Raw genomic sequence first — 15,632 nt, forward strand, 5'->3', positions numbered from 1 at the left:
CAAGAGGAAAGTACTCCACGATCAGCTAGGACCAGTTCTGCCTACTCAAATGATGTAAGACGAATTAGCCCCCAGGAAACTACAATCAGAGTGGAGGGAGTCAAAGTGAGAAAGTTAACAATGGGAAAACAAAAAATTAAAAGTGCCAAAGATCTCAAGAAGAAGAAGCAAATTAAAGACCTTAAACACAAGCAGATAAACTAACAGAAAGAACATTAACAGAAGGAAATATGGCCTCCAGATCTAGTAAATGAATTCTGACATTGATGAATAAATACTACAAAACAAAAAAGGAAAATTGTCTAAGATTCAATGTGACAGAACACTCTGGAATTCAAGGAGAACACAGAACCACAACACGCTATTCCTAATAGGCTTAAAAGAGAGATGAGAATTATGACAGCAAAATGTATATCCTACATAGCAGAAGTATGAGCAGAATAGAAAAACTAGGATCTGCAATAGCAAGGCTAAGAAACAAAATGAAGAATAATGGATTGGAAATGCAAATACACAGAAGTGAAGGACAATCTAGAAAAAGGTAAGTAAAAATAATAACATGAAAGGAAAATATGCTCACTGTAAGAAAAACATGGTGATCTAGAAGATGGGATGCATAGAAACAATCTAAAGACCATAGGTCCCACAGAAGAACATGATAGAAAAAAAAACTTTAATATCATAATAAAGGAAATAATACAAGAGAACTGCCTAGAACTTCTCAACATAGAAAATTAAATACTAACTTAAAGAATTCACAGATCACCCCCAGGGGAAAAAATGCTAAGGCTACAAACTCAAAGACACATATTGGTTAAATTTAACAATTCACTTCAGGAACAAGTTGGGAAAGCCATAGGGAGAAAAACCTTGAAATACAAAGGAAAGGAAATTCAAATAATGCAAGACTATTCTACACCTACCAGAAGACACAGGAGAGAAAGGAATAATATGTTCCAAAGACTAAAGGAGCTCAGAATATTGCTCAGAGTTACTTACCCTGCAAGTCTGAACTTAACCATAACTAGAAGAAAAAAATGAACTTTCAGTATTAAGTAGGCATTTGAAGCATTCTTAGGGGGAAAAAACACAGGCCTGAAGAGATTATTTGCTTCTTAAATACCCCAGACAAAAGAAATGCAGGAGTGGTAAACAAATGCAGCAGCCAAAGACAGCAACAGCAATATCCTGACAGCAGAGAGACCAGAGAGAAATTTCATTCTAAACATACACAAAAAGAGAATGTCCTACAAAGGGGCAGTGTCTTTGTCACCTTCGGGTAATGGCTTCTTTCTAAGAGTGAGGCAAAATGGAAAAGGTAAATCCTGGAGGCAAATTCTACAAGGCAGTGACAGAAACTGTCAAGAGGGGAGAGCCCAGAATGGATAGCTTAGAAAGTATGATTCCATGAGAAATATAGAGAATAGAGACTAGATAATTATAGGGGCCTATCTGTAGTAGACAGAAAGAGAAGATGGATAATGCAGAAAGAGAAACTCTCTCAGGAAAAGGCTACCCACAAAATGAAATTTAAAAAAATAGAATTACTTGAGGGGAAGGAGGGGAAGGGGAAACGTACTTGACTGAGAGAAATAAAAGAAAGAAAGAATTGAATAACTAGATAAAAGCAGAAAAGAAAAAGGAATAACTAAAACCCCCAAAGGGCTAATTAATTAGGAAGGGATCAGTGTTGAGGGGAAAAGAACCTTTGGGAACAGAGCCACTTTAAAAAAGAATGCTTAAAATAACTTGAAGAACATAGTCCTATATTTACAGCAAGAGTGAAAAACCCCCCACTAACACTGGAGATAAACCAAAGAAAATATAAACATAACTCTTATAACTTTAAATGTGAGTGGATTAAACAGTTCAATAAAATAAAAGACATATTGTGTAAGACAACAAAACCCTACAATCTCTTGCTTACAAGAAACACAATCAAAAACCAAAGATACATCTCCCCACCAAAAAAACTGAGGGGAAAGGAAAAAAATCCACTATGCATCAAATGTATCCAAAAAAGCAGGAATTACAATCATGCTATCTAACAAAGCAAAAAAAAAAAATTTAAATTAAATTAAATTTAAATAAGAAAGGACAAACAAGAAACTACATTATAGTGAAAGAAATCTTGGCAAAACCAATATCAGTAATAAACTTATATACTTCAAATGCCTCAGCATCCAAATTCACAAAATAAACATTAACTGAGCTATAAGAAGACATGGATAGTAACACAACAGTGGAAGGGGAATTCAATATTCCTCTCTTGGTTTTAGGTAAGTCTAACAGAAAGATAAACAAAAGGGAAAATATAAAATTGAACAAATTGCTGGACAAACTAGAGTTAAAGACTTAGAACATTTAAATGAAACAGCAAAAGAATATATATATTCTTCAGAACAAAATGAATTTTTTATGAAAACTGACAATATATTATGAAACAAAGATGTTGCAAACAAATGTAAAGAAGCAGAAATAGTTAATACATCCTTTAAAGGCTATAACACAGTAAAAACAATCTTTGGTTGAGGGACCACAAACAAAAATCACAAACCTAAATGGAGATTTAACAAGGAAATCCTAAATAATGAATGAATCAAAGAACAAATCATAGAAACAATTAATAATTATGTGAAAGAAAATGATAATGATGAAACAACATACCAAAATTTCGGGGATGCAGCTAAAGGAGTCCTCAGGGGAAAAATCATATCTCTACAAACATACATTAAAACAAAATAGAAAAAGAGAGGATTAATGAACTGAATATACATTAAAAATTAGAAAGCCAACAAATAAACAAACCTCAAATAAGCATAAAAGAGGAAATACTGAACATTAGAAGAGAAACAGATAAATAGAAACAAAAATATATAAACAATAAAGCTAAAAGCTAGTTATTTGAAAGGACTAATAAAGTTGATAAACCTTTAGCTAATCTGATTAAAAAGGAAAGGGCAGAAAATCAAATCAATAAAATAGCAAATGATCAAGATGAAATCACCAAAAAAAAACCCAGATAAAAATAATCAGAACATAATACGTACAGCTGTATGCTAACAAAACTGTAAACTCAATATAAAGACAATTGCCTTCAAAAATATAAAATACCCAATCTTTAAGAAAGTCAGTTAAAGATCTTAATCTCAGGAAAGGAAATAGATCTAGCTGTAGAGGAACTACTAAAACAAAAACCAAAACTTCTGGGCCTGATGGAGTTATTATAATAGGAGAACTGTATCAAACTTTTAAAGAACAATTAGTATCAATAATTTGCAAATTATTCACAAAAATTGAGAAAGAAAACCCCCTACTAGAATCCTTTTATTAGAAAATTTAAGCCTAACACTAAACCAGGGAAAGACAAAACATAAAAGGAAAATTCTAGGCTAATATCATTAATGAATGTTGACTAAGAAATTTTAAATAAAATCCAGTCCAAGAGGCTATACGATGGTTTATCCAGGAAATCATTCATTATCATCAAGTGGGATTTATACCAGGGATGCAAAGATAATTCAGCATTCAAAAAACAATCAACATAATTAATCATATTAGAAATCAAAAATTCCAGAACAATACAATCATCTCAGCAGATGCAGAAAGTCTGACAAAGTACAGTATTTTTTCACAGTAAAAACCCTACAAAGGATAGGCATAGACTGACCTTTTTTAATATCATAAAAATCATGCATCTAAAACCAAAAGCCAGCATCCCATGCAAAATAGACACAATAGAAGCTTTCTCAACAATGAAGCAAAGATGTCTAGTCTCCCCACTATGATTTGACATAGTTCTGGGAAATGCTATATAGTTCTTGAAGTGTCTTATTGCAACAGCAATTAAAGGCATAAAGATACCATTCTTCTTTGCTGATAACTTGAAAAACTCTACAGAATTAGCAAATATACTAATATAAATGAAAGCTTCGGCAAAATTGCAGGCTACAAAAATAAATCCTCAAAAATTAATAACATATATAATTTATACACAGCAACATATAACACATATAATAATAACAAAACCTAAGAAAGAAAAATAGAAAGGGAAATCCCATTTCAAAGAACTACAAAATGCATAAAATATCTACGGATTGACCTACCAAAGAATAGAAAAGATTTGTATAGATTCATTTACAAAGCACTCCTTAAAGAAATAAAGGAAAATTTAAAGAATTGGAGGAATATTCCATGTTTATGGCTAGGCCATGTCAATATAATAAAAATGACAATACTTCCGAAGTTAATTTATACTTTTAATGCTATATCAAGCAAATTACCAAGTGGATACTTTCTAGGCCTTCATAAAACAATAACAGAATTCATTAAAAAAAAAAAAAAACAAAGGATCTAGACCATGGGGAAGAGGTAGGAAGAAAGGAAGAACAGTGCTTCCAGAGTTCAAACTCTATTATAAAGTAGGAGTCATAAAAACCATCTGGTATTGGTTTAAAAATAGAGAGGTAGATCAATGGAACAGACTAAACAAGGGAGATTCAGAAACAGCAGAAGTTAATATGCAGTGTTTCATAAAACAGAAAACATACATTTCCCAGGAAAAAGCTCCCACTTGATAAAAATTACTGGGAAAACTGGAAAGCAGTCTGGAATAAATTAGATTAACCTCCTATATGTTACACAATATTCTATAATACATTCTAAATGGATACATGACCTAAATATCAGTGATTAAACTAGGAAAAAATTAGAACAGAAACAGATCATATACTTTTCATAAAGGGAGATGAATTCTTAACCAAAGGAGAGAGGAAATTAAGAAAGATAACATAGTTTTGAAAAGCGACATAGACAAAATTAATGCACCTAGGATAAGACAGGGAACATTTGAAGGGAGAGGAACTCTTGGTATCAAATTTATCTAATAAGGATTTGGTACCCAAACTATATAAACAATTAATAAATATATTTAAGACTAATAGCCATTCCCCAACAGGTCAAACAGGTCAAAGGAAATAAACAGTTCTCAAAAGAACTGAAAACCATTCAAAACCACATGAAAGAATGCGCCAAATCACTAATAATAAAAGAAAAGCAAATCAAAACAACCCCGAGACTTCACTTCAAGCCCTGCAAATTGGCAAAGATGACCCCCCCAAAATGGAATTAGTCAATGCTGGTGGGGATGTAGAATGAGAGGCACACTACTGCACTGTTGGTGGAGCTGTGAAATGGCACAACTGTTTCGGAAAGCAGTTTGGAAATATGCCAATAAAGTGACTAGAATGTTCATAATCTTTGAACCAAAGACCCCATTACGGGACTGAAACAAACCCCAAAGAAACCACTAATAAGAAAGTTCCCATATACACCAAACTACTTATAGCAGCACTTTTTCTGATAGCAAAGAACTGGAAACAAAGTATATGTCCATCAACTGGGGAAAAGATATGGAAATTGTGGTACATAATGTAATAGAATCCTACTGTGCTGTAAAAAATGATGTATGTAATGAATAAGAGAAGCCTGGGAAGATCTAGATGATGCGATACAGAGGGAAGTGAAAAGAGTCAAGAAAGCAACACACGCAATAACTGCAACAGTATAAAGAGAAAGAACCACCAGAGAGACAAAATTAAAAGTGAAAACTCAACCACGGCCTGAAAGAAGAGATGTGAAAGGATGCTTCACGGAGGTGACACCCACGGCACGTTTCTGAACTTTTTCAATATGTTGATGAGTCGTTGCTCATCTTTTTTCCTCTTTTTTCTTCCCTTTATAAAAACCATTCATTATATGGGGTGGCTCTCCGGGAGGGGAGAAGGAGGAACCATGAGGATGTAAAAAGCAAAAGACATCCATTAAAAAAACCTCAGTTTCAAAAAGACAGCAGGATTGTTATTTGTCATCTCCTATATGAACCGCATCATAAAAAAGGATGAGAAGAACAATTTAAGAATGATATAAAGAGTCAATCATGCAATGTAGGCTATCTACACATGTCCATATCTGACTAGACTCTCCCCTTTTCAGTAGCCTTCTCAATGCCTCCAAGGCATTGGTTCTGGAGTGGATACAGCAACTCATACTATTTCAATGAGAAGAGGGAAGGAATGAGCACTGATTAGGCGCTTACTGTGTACCAGACACTATGCTAAGGACTTTATAAATAAAATTTCCCCATTTTACAGGTGAGGCACTGAGGCAGAGATGAAGTGACTTGTCCAAAGCTGGTGAGTATCTGAGGCGGGACTTGAAATCAGGGCTTCCTAATTCCAAACCTACCATACCTATCCACTCCACCCCCTAGCTGCCTTGACTAGGGACATACCAATTTAAAAGCCAGTAAGTGGGAAGACCACCGGGCCTTATTATTGGTCATGTGACTGTATCCTAAGGATCACAGCACTTTGCCATCAATCTTCTCCCCCAGCACTTCCACACACCCTGTCATTAAACCCTGAGGCTCACTTGGCCTTTCCCTCAATAGTATTATCTGGGCAAATGTGCCCCAAAGTCTGTTTCCTTTGATTAGAATTTGAAGGCCCAGAGAGCACGGGTGTTTTGTTTTTCTCTTTCTATCCTAAGTGCTAAGCTCTTAATCAAATCACTGCTGCTTTTTTCCACTCAATTATAATAATAGCTACAGAATATGAAAAAATCCACAAGAGATTAGATAGAAACATGGATCAAATGGGACATTTTTGTTAATATTTTATTAAAGACCATGTATAGATTAAAGAAATTGCATTTTTTTAAAATGTCGACAGTATGATTATCTGAAAGTACAGCTCTATTTATGTTTAAATTTTCAAAAAAGTTGTCTAAATTTCTAATAATTAGAGAAATGTGAATTAAAGTAACTTTGGTTCTACCTAACACCCATCAGACTGGAAGAAAATAAAAAAAGAAAAACGACAAAGGCAGGGGGTGGGGAGAATCCCACTGATGGCCCAGTGGTGAAGTTGTGAACTGGTCCACCCATTCTGAAAGCAACTTGGAACTACGTCCAGAAAGTTACCAAAACATGCATACCCATTTACCCAGCTCAACCACTACTAGGCCTATACCGCAGAGATCAAAGAAGCAAGGGAAAAGGCCCATATTGTTTCAAACTAGCTCAAAATATGTAAACTACGGGAGTGTCCTACAACAGGGGACTGGATAAACAATTGTGGTATATGAACGTTATAGAATATTACTGCATCATTAAGAAATCATGAAATGGATCATTTCAGAGGAAACTCGGAAGAGAAGACCCTCCATGAACTGATGCATGGTGAAGAGAGCAGAACTAGGAGAACAATTTATACAATTATAACATTATAGAAGAAAAATAACTTTAAGATTTCTGATCAATGCACTGAGAAACCACGAGTCCAAAAGAATGAAGATGAAATATGTCACTCACCTCCCAACAGAGAGGTGATAAGCCTAAAATAAAGAAAGAGACATACATGTTTCAGACATGGCCAATGGGGGTTTTTGTTTTGCTGAACTATCAGGCTATCTGTTGGCGGGGGGGGCGGCTCTGAAGGGGGAGATTTTTTTTTTTACCTTGCTCGCTTAGGGGCAGGGTGAATAATAAGATCATGAGATTAATATTATAAAATACCAAACAAACCCATAAAGGAGATTTATGAGATGATATGCCAAATTTATTTCACTATAATTTATTGCTATAGTATTGCTCTGAATTGCAAACTCAGGTAAAAATGGTGTAAATACACTATCATTCTACTATTAAAAAAAGTATTTCAGTGCACTGTCTTAATGAGGTAGGAATGTGATTGACGTTACTGTTTTGGGGAATCAAAAGGAATATTTATTTTTTAATTAAGTACACAGGATTTAAAATAGATACAATTTCTATTTTTAAATCTTATTGCTAAGATTCATAAAATAAGAAAAATTTCAAAGAAAAGGCATGGAGGCTAGTAATGTGATTCTGTACAGAAAAGAGCAAAGTCAGAGTACATGAACTAAGACTTGAGAGACAGGCAGGACCTGGCACATATTAAGAACTTAATGAATTCTGGTCAAGTGACTGACAATGAAAGGCTTTCAAACACTGGGCTGAGAACTTGGAGGCACGTAGGGAGCCATGAAGATGTCTGGCTAAAGGACAGTTATAGGATCAGATTTGAGTTTCAGAAATATCAATGTGAAACCTCAGAGTTGTTTTAATTTCCCTTTCTCTACTAGTGCTCTGGAATACTCTTTATCACATTCAATCTTCCCCTGTGCCCTACCAATCCTAAACTATTATGGTTTCTACTCATTCATTCCTTCAATGTCTTCACAATTACCACTGTCTCAGGCCACTATCCATGATGTTAACTTCACTTTTTTTTCCCCAAACTCAAATCTTACCAATTCAACTCTACACTATCCCATAAGCTAGAATCCCTTAGGCCCTTGCCCTGTATCAAGCACCAGGGTGGATTACTCCTACTCTGCTTCACTGCTCCTATTCTCATGCTATTAAGCAGAGCCAGAATACATCACACAACCATGTCAACCAGGTGTATTATAACTGAACGTTAGCTGATTTTATCTGGGCCCTCACTGCAGCAAGGCAATTCTTTCATTCCTCCCTAATTAACGTCCCATTTCACTCCCCATGAAAAGCAAGTGAAAACTTTCTTCTACTTCTTCAAGCATTCCACAGCTCCCCTCAACTGAGAACATCCTGCCAGTTATTTTACTGAAAAAACTAAGGCCATTTGCCTCGAACTTTCTCTTTTTCCCTTCACTTCATTCCAAAGCTCCATTCTCCTCTCCTTTCCTCCCATCTCTGACAGGATGCTCCTTCTTGTTGCCAAAGTCAACCCCTCCACATGTGTCCTTAAGCCCATTCCTTCCTATCTTCTCCAGAAGAAGGAATTCTCAGTTGGCCCCCTCGCCTCTCTCTAATCTTCAGTTTCTTCTTATATATTGGTTCTTTCTCTATTGCCCTTAAATATACCTAAGCCTCTCTGATGTGTTAAAAAAAATAAAACCTTCACCAGATCTTGCCAACCCCTCAAGATATCATCAGATGCTTCTCTATCCTTTCTCAGCCATACAAAAAGCTACCTAAGCATGTTGCCTAGACTTTCTTTCCTCTCACACCTCAACTCTTTCTTTCACAGCTGTCTTCTAACCTTATCATTCAACTGAAATGTCTCTCTCCACAGATCTAAACAGGATGGTCTTTTCTTAGTCCTCCTCCTTACACCTAGCAGCTAGGTGGTGCTGGGGGTACAATGCTGGGCTTAGAAGGCAGAAGTTCTGAGTTCAAAACTGCCTCATAGCCTTATTAACTGGGTGACTCTAAGTTTCTGTCAGCCTAGCTTCCTATTCTGGGAAAGAAGGAGGGGCTAGACTGGATCACCTCTGAGATCACAATGTATTCTCCTGTGATCCTCTATGAATCACCCTGTTTTCCCGTCTACTCTCTCATCTCTAGATCTTCTTCATGATGCTTCTCCCTCAGACCTTCGTCTATCTCTCTGACAATTCCTCTTCTGTCTCCTTTGCTGACTCATCTTCCACATCATGAACCATAATTGTAGAGACTCCCCAAGACTCTGTTCTGACCTCTCTTCTTTCTGTAAACTCTCTTGGTGCCTTCAAAAGCTTGCATGACTTTAAATATTATCCAAAGCAAAGCTCTGTTATATTTCTCCCTCAACCCAACCTCTCCTCCAAAATTTTATTTCCATCTAAGGAACCATCATTCTGAGAGCTTCCCAGAGCATAGGAGAGTGGTGTTCTAGTGGATTTTTCCCTCTCCCTCGCTGTTCATAGGCTGTTCCCAAATCTTACTCCCTTGACAACAAACATCTCTCCCATTTAACCCTTTTATCTTTACCAATAAAGCAATGTTATTTCAGGCCGCCACCTCCTCTCGCCTAGACTGTCAAAATGGGCTCCTAATTGGTCTTCCTACCTCAACTCTCTTCCTACTTCATCCTACATATAGCTGTTACAGTGGGTGTTCTTACGCAGAAATTTGACCATATAGTCCCCTACTCAATAAAACCCAATTATATCCTATTGACCATAAAATAAGATATAAACTTCTCTCTTTGGCTTTCTAAGACCTTCACAACCTAGTTACACAACCTTTCCAACGTCCCCACACATTAGTCTTCTCACACACTTGTGCAGTCCAGATGAAGTGGCCGTCTCTCCTTTCATCACACATGACACACCCCCCTCCCACCTCAGTGCATTTGTACACAGCCCAGCACTGCCTGCCCCCACCCCCAGCTTGAGATGTACTACCTAATTATCTGAATGTCTTTCTTCCTTCAAGATGCAGCTCAAATACCACATTCAACATTTTCCAAATACCACCCCCTCCCAAATGTTTGCTCCATCCTTCCCAAACTACTTGTATTTACTTAATGTGTACTTATTTTGTATATGTTTATGCATGTACATGTTGTCTCCCCCATAGAAAGAAAACTGTGGACTTGAGGATCATTTCAATCTCTTTGTATTCCCACTACCTGAAACACAGTAGCCCCAAAACAAATGTTTGCTGAACTGACTGATTCAGCCTAATTTCTGGCAGATTTAGGAAATTTTCCCATAAATTCTTGTCAAATAGGGAGCTCTTCCCTAGTTGATTTCTGTTTGGGGGTTTATCAAATTCAGTTATTTCTGATTCTTCCTTGTCTAATCTGTTCCACTGAACTACTTCCCTCCTTTTTTGTTTTGGTTTGTTTTTTTTTTTTGGAGGGGGGAAGGCAGGGCAATTGGGGTTAAGTGCCTTGCCCAAGGTCACACAGCTAGTAAGTGTGTCAACTGCCTGGGGCCACATTTGAACTCTGGTCCTCCTGACTCCAAGGCAGTGTTCTACTCACTACACCACCTAGTTGCCCCTACTTCCCTCCTTTTTCAACCAATATCAAATGGTTCTGGAGATTGCCTTTCTAACCCTAGTTTGAAAAATTATTTTCCTTCTGGTTCTAGATTGTTTTTATTCCACCAAATGAATTGTGTTATTTTGTAATGGGCATTCACAATTTCATGAACAATCTTCTTTTTCTGTTCTTTTCATATGGAAATGCTCCTATTTGTCAAGTTCAGAATAACAATTTAAAAAACTATGTAACAGGCCTCTCTCATTTTCCCCAACTATAAGCGCTTCCTGGAAAAATACACTGCATTTTCTATTTACTCAACCTATGTGCATATATAGTTGCCCCCAGCCCCAAGTATGTAATTCTTCAAGAGCAAGGCCCAAGAGTTTTCTGGTCTTCGGAACCTCAGTGTCTGAGGACATAGTTCACTTTAAGAAATGCCTATTCTTGTTACTAGTGGGCTCCTCCTCCTTCTCACTGGAGGCCTTCAAGTGAAAGAAGACCAGCTGTTGTAGAGTGATTCTTTATCAGGAATGGGAAGGACAAGATGGCCTCTAAGAATCCCCTAACACCATGATTCGGTGACTCTATGCTTCCCCATAGGATGACATTGTCCACTTTGGCTAGAATAATTAACAGGCCTTTCCTGTAGCCTACTACTCCTTTTACCGACTTCCAAAACAGAGTTTCAAAAATTCACATCCTGCTAAGTCAAATATGTACAAATCTCTCTAGAAATACAGAGGTTAGAAAGATAGGATAAAACTAAGGAAGGGAAACACAGAATTTCTGAACTAGGCATCGTCTCAATGTAGGAGTAGGTTTTAACTGCCTGTCAAAATGGTTACATATCAAAGAATACAACTTAATCATCTAATTTCCCAAACAAACCAAAAGATTCCCTCACTTAGGTTAGATCATGTTTGTTTTTATTCATCCCTACTTGCAAAAATGTCCTTTATAAAAAGAAAAGGTATTTTTACATTTTGTGTCATGCTGAACTACACTGATAATGTGTTTTGAGTGATACTGATTTATTATTAATTGCCTGTGGTGAATGCTGCCTGCATCCTCTTCTATCCATAGGTGATGGAGTGGATTTTGGCCCCAAAGTCAGTTTTGGTCATTTAGATAGTAAGTAACTCAGCAGGTTGGCAACAAGGTCTCCTGACAACTTTCCAATTTGCATGTGAGACCAAGTATTACAACCCGGTTTTTGCTCCCGTCTAGATACACAGCCAGGAAAACCAGCATGCACTCTCAGTTCAGGAGGAAGTTGTGGTCGAAGAACTAAGCTCATTCACATTCAGACAGCACCAACTGTTCCATGTGCTATCTCTCTCACTTAATTTACGGTGCCAAGAACCATTTACCTGGGGAATGTGTCAACTGCCTAGTGGAACAAAACAACATTTCCAGTGCGATGTGACTTAAAATCAAATTCTCCATTCCCTTTAAGCAAGAAGCCTTTCTTAGCAGCCTTCCTGAAATTTCTCAGGCCCAAGTTCAGCCCCAGTTGCACCAGGCAGAGCAGTGGCTCTCAAAGGTCCCAAAGAATAAATCCTCCAGGTCCACTGCTCCCCAGACAAGGCAGCCCATCACCGCTACTGGGCACAGGCAAGCTTCCCAGGCTCTGGTCCCAAGCCAAGGCCATAAAGAGGGACGCAGTAGAGGCATCCTAAATTCTGGGCAGACACAGTGATTAGGACCATGCAGGGACTAAAGTCATGAGAATGGAATGGATTCAAGTCAACAGCACAGAGCCCTCTTCATCTTCAGTCAGTATTAATCTAGCGACTGAAAGTGAAATGGCGCTGACTCTCGCCCCTCCTGAATGCAGTGCTACAGAAAAACTCTGTACAGATTCAACAGATGCAGAAAAGGCCTTGGCCAAACAAAAACACAAAAGAAGAGGCCTTTCTTCAAGATAATAAGCACTACCTACCTAAAGCAAAAGCTAGCATTACTGATGAAGTAGAACACTAGAAGAAGCCTTTCTAATACAATAAGGAATATCCGTGGATATCCACCGTCCCCACTATTATTTAAAATACTTCTAGAAATATGAGCAATGGCGATGAGAAAAAGGCATAGGCAAAAGGGAGGCAAACTGGTGCATGTTCACAGATGGTACATTCAATGACTGACTCCACACCAAAAATAATCCTTATAAACAGTCACGGTAAAGCTGAAGGACAGAAAATTTGTTGTTGTTCGGTCATTTTAGTCTCATCCAATTCTTCACGACCTCATTTGGGGTTTTCTTAGTAAAGATACTGGAGTGGTTTACCATTTCCTTCTCCAGCTCATTTTATAGATAAGGAAACTGAGGCAAACAGGGATAAATGACTTGCTCAGGGTCGCACAGCTAGGAGATGTCTGAGGCCGGATCCGAACTCAGGAAGCTGATTTTTCCTGATCCAAGCCTGGTACCCTGTCCTCTGAGCCACCTAGCTGCTCTTGGAAAGGAAATAAACCCACAAAAATCATTGGTCTTTTTGTATATTACTAACAAAACCCAACAGGAAGAGACAGAAAAAGAAACTCCATTCAAAATAACTATGAAAGACATAAACTATCAAACAGTCGGGGCAGCTAGATGGCACAGTGAGTAGAGCACCAGTCCTGGAGTCAGGAGGACTTGAGTTCAAATCCAGCCTCAGACACTTGACACACTTACTAGCTGTGTGACCTTGGGCAAGTCACTTAATCCCAATTGCCCTGCCTTCCCCCCTCCAAAAAGAAAAAAAAAAAAAAGAAAGAAAGGAAGAATCATACTTTAAAAAAAAACAACTATCTAACAGTCAACCCATTAAGGCATATTTAAGGAATACATAAAAATGAATACAACTATAAAGCATTGTTTAAAGGGGAAAAGATTTAAATGGAAAAAAATCAGTGCTTATGTCTAGGCTGTGAAAATATGAAGGGAGGGAGGAAGAAAAGAAGCATTTATTAAGCACCTACTATATGTCAAGCAGTGGAGATACAATTACAAAAAAAAAAAAAAAAAGATGATTCCTGCCCACAAGATAGCAAGTAAAGAAGGAGAGATCTGGGGAAGGAGGGCTGAGGGGGAGGAGGGAACAAAGTGAAGCAGAGCTGGGGCCTTCCTGAAACAATGGGTCAGGTGAGGCAGCTACCAATCAGGAGAGCACTGTGACACGACTCGACATCAAAAATGGATATCCTTTTATCAGTGGAAATAACATTAAAGAAGGGATAGTGACACCTACTTTGCCACCATACTCTAAAGAGCAGCTGGGGCACAATGGTTAGAGTGTCAGGCCTGGAGTCAAGATCTGAGTTCAAACCCACTCTCAGACACTTAATAGCTGTGGGATCCTAGACAAATCACTTAATCTCTGCCTGCCTCAGTTTTCTCATCTGTAAAATGGAAGCCATAGCAGCACCTAATTGCCAGGGTTGTTGTGAGGGTCAAATGAGCTAATAACTGTACAGTGCTTAGCACAGTGCCTGGCACACACCCTATGTACATGTTATCTGACTAATACAGTTGAAGACCATGCGGCTTTTCCGTGTGACTTACACTAAAACTTTCCCCATTAGAATGTGAGCTACTGGACAGCAGAGACGTCTTCCTTTTCTACATGTATCCCCACAGCTTAACACAGGGCTTTGCACAAAATTAAGCACATAATACATGCTTTATTAATTCATTCATTCACCATTTGTGCGATCACTCCCCAGCCAATGGGGATTTGCTTGTTTTAATATTCTCTGTTACCACACACACACACATGCTGCTATGAATATATTAGTGCATGGAGGACCTTTCTTTCCATTTTTTTACCTCTTTGGAGTACATACCTCATAGTGGGATTTCTGAGTAAAAAGGTATAGACATTTTAGTCAGACACTTCCTTAGAATACTTCCATATTATAAAAGCAATTTTCTGACAGAAAAAAAAATTGAGAAAAAAATATGCTCCTATCATTTAGGGAACAGCTGAACAAATTGTGGTACATGAATGTTGTGGAATATTATTCTGCCATAAAAAATGCAGAAGAATTCAGAAAAACTTGGGAAGACTTGTATGAACTGACGGATCGAACATAAAGAGAATAATTCATACAATGGTCCCAATTACAGTAAAATAACACAAGACAACTTCAGGACCCAACTCAGAAAACAATCGTGATTTCAGTAGTCAAGTGAACAACCAACCCACTTATCAAGAAGGTAACGTTTTCAGAAGTGGCCAGCATGTCTCTGTTTGCCTAAGAGGTACTGCATATTATGTGGAGAACTCTTTGGAGGTGGGAGAAAGTCAGTGAAACCAGAGGGTAAATTTTTCTTTTGGCATCGATGTTATTGGTTTTTTTTTTTAACCGAGGGGGAAGAGGACACAGAAGCTCCCAGATAATGATGTCAGTTTACAAACATTTCAGTGATGGACTTCCAAAGCACTCAAATATAGCTCTCCACAGACAGCATCTACAGCTCAAATGGAATGTGCTGCACTGCTAAGATTCTATTTTCTAAACCTTTTTACCTTCCATCAATGTTGTTAAAAATCAACTCCTTACTAATATATTCAAAGAAAGTTAAAAGGGAGAAGCTGTCAGTGACCACTCACTGACACTGATTTTCTCCCTTGCAATGCTGAATTTAGCAAGCAAACAAAAATTCCCTAACAGTTATTTTCAGACCCACCCCTAGGTTGGTGAAATAAACACCAGGCCTACTGTGTAATGTGACTCCTCGGCACTCACTCTTCTGCCAGGAATCAACAGGCAAAGTGCACACTCAGTCCCACGAGTCCATCCAGAAAACAGCTGAGTCACCCCCAG

The 15,632-nt window shown here is 37.8% G+C and overlaps 1 protein-coding gene across 3 annotated transcripts in view; it reads right to left on the reverse strand.

Annotated features, from left to right (window-relative positions):
• The window catches only part of EIF4G3 (eukaryotic translation initiation factor 4 gamma 3), a 385,863-nt gene that overhangs the window by 216,205 nt on the left and 154,026 nt on the right, over nucleotides 1-15,632 (reverse strand). The window contains exon 4 of one of the 3 annotated variants that reach the window (XM_036742705.1): nucleotides 2,668-2,718. The exons of the other annotated variants lie outside the window; for them this stretch is intronic. The gene's annotated coding sequence lies outside the window, so the exon portion shown is untranslated. The remainder of the gene's footprint in view (nucleotides 1-2,667; nucleotides 2,719-15,632) is intronic. 3 annotated transcript variants of the gene reach the window in all.

Source organism: Trichosurus vulpecula, chromosome 2 (assembly GCF_011100635.1).
Source record: "Trichosurus vulpecula isolate mTriVul1 chromosome 2, mTriVul1.pri, whole genome shotgun sequence".
NCBI classification, from domain to species: domain Eukaryota; kingdom Metazoa; phylum Chordata; class Mammalia; order Diprotodontia; family Phalangeridae; genus Trichosurus; species Trichosurus vulpecula.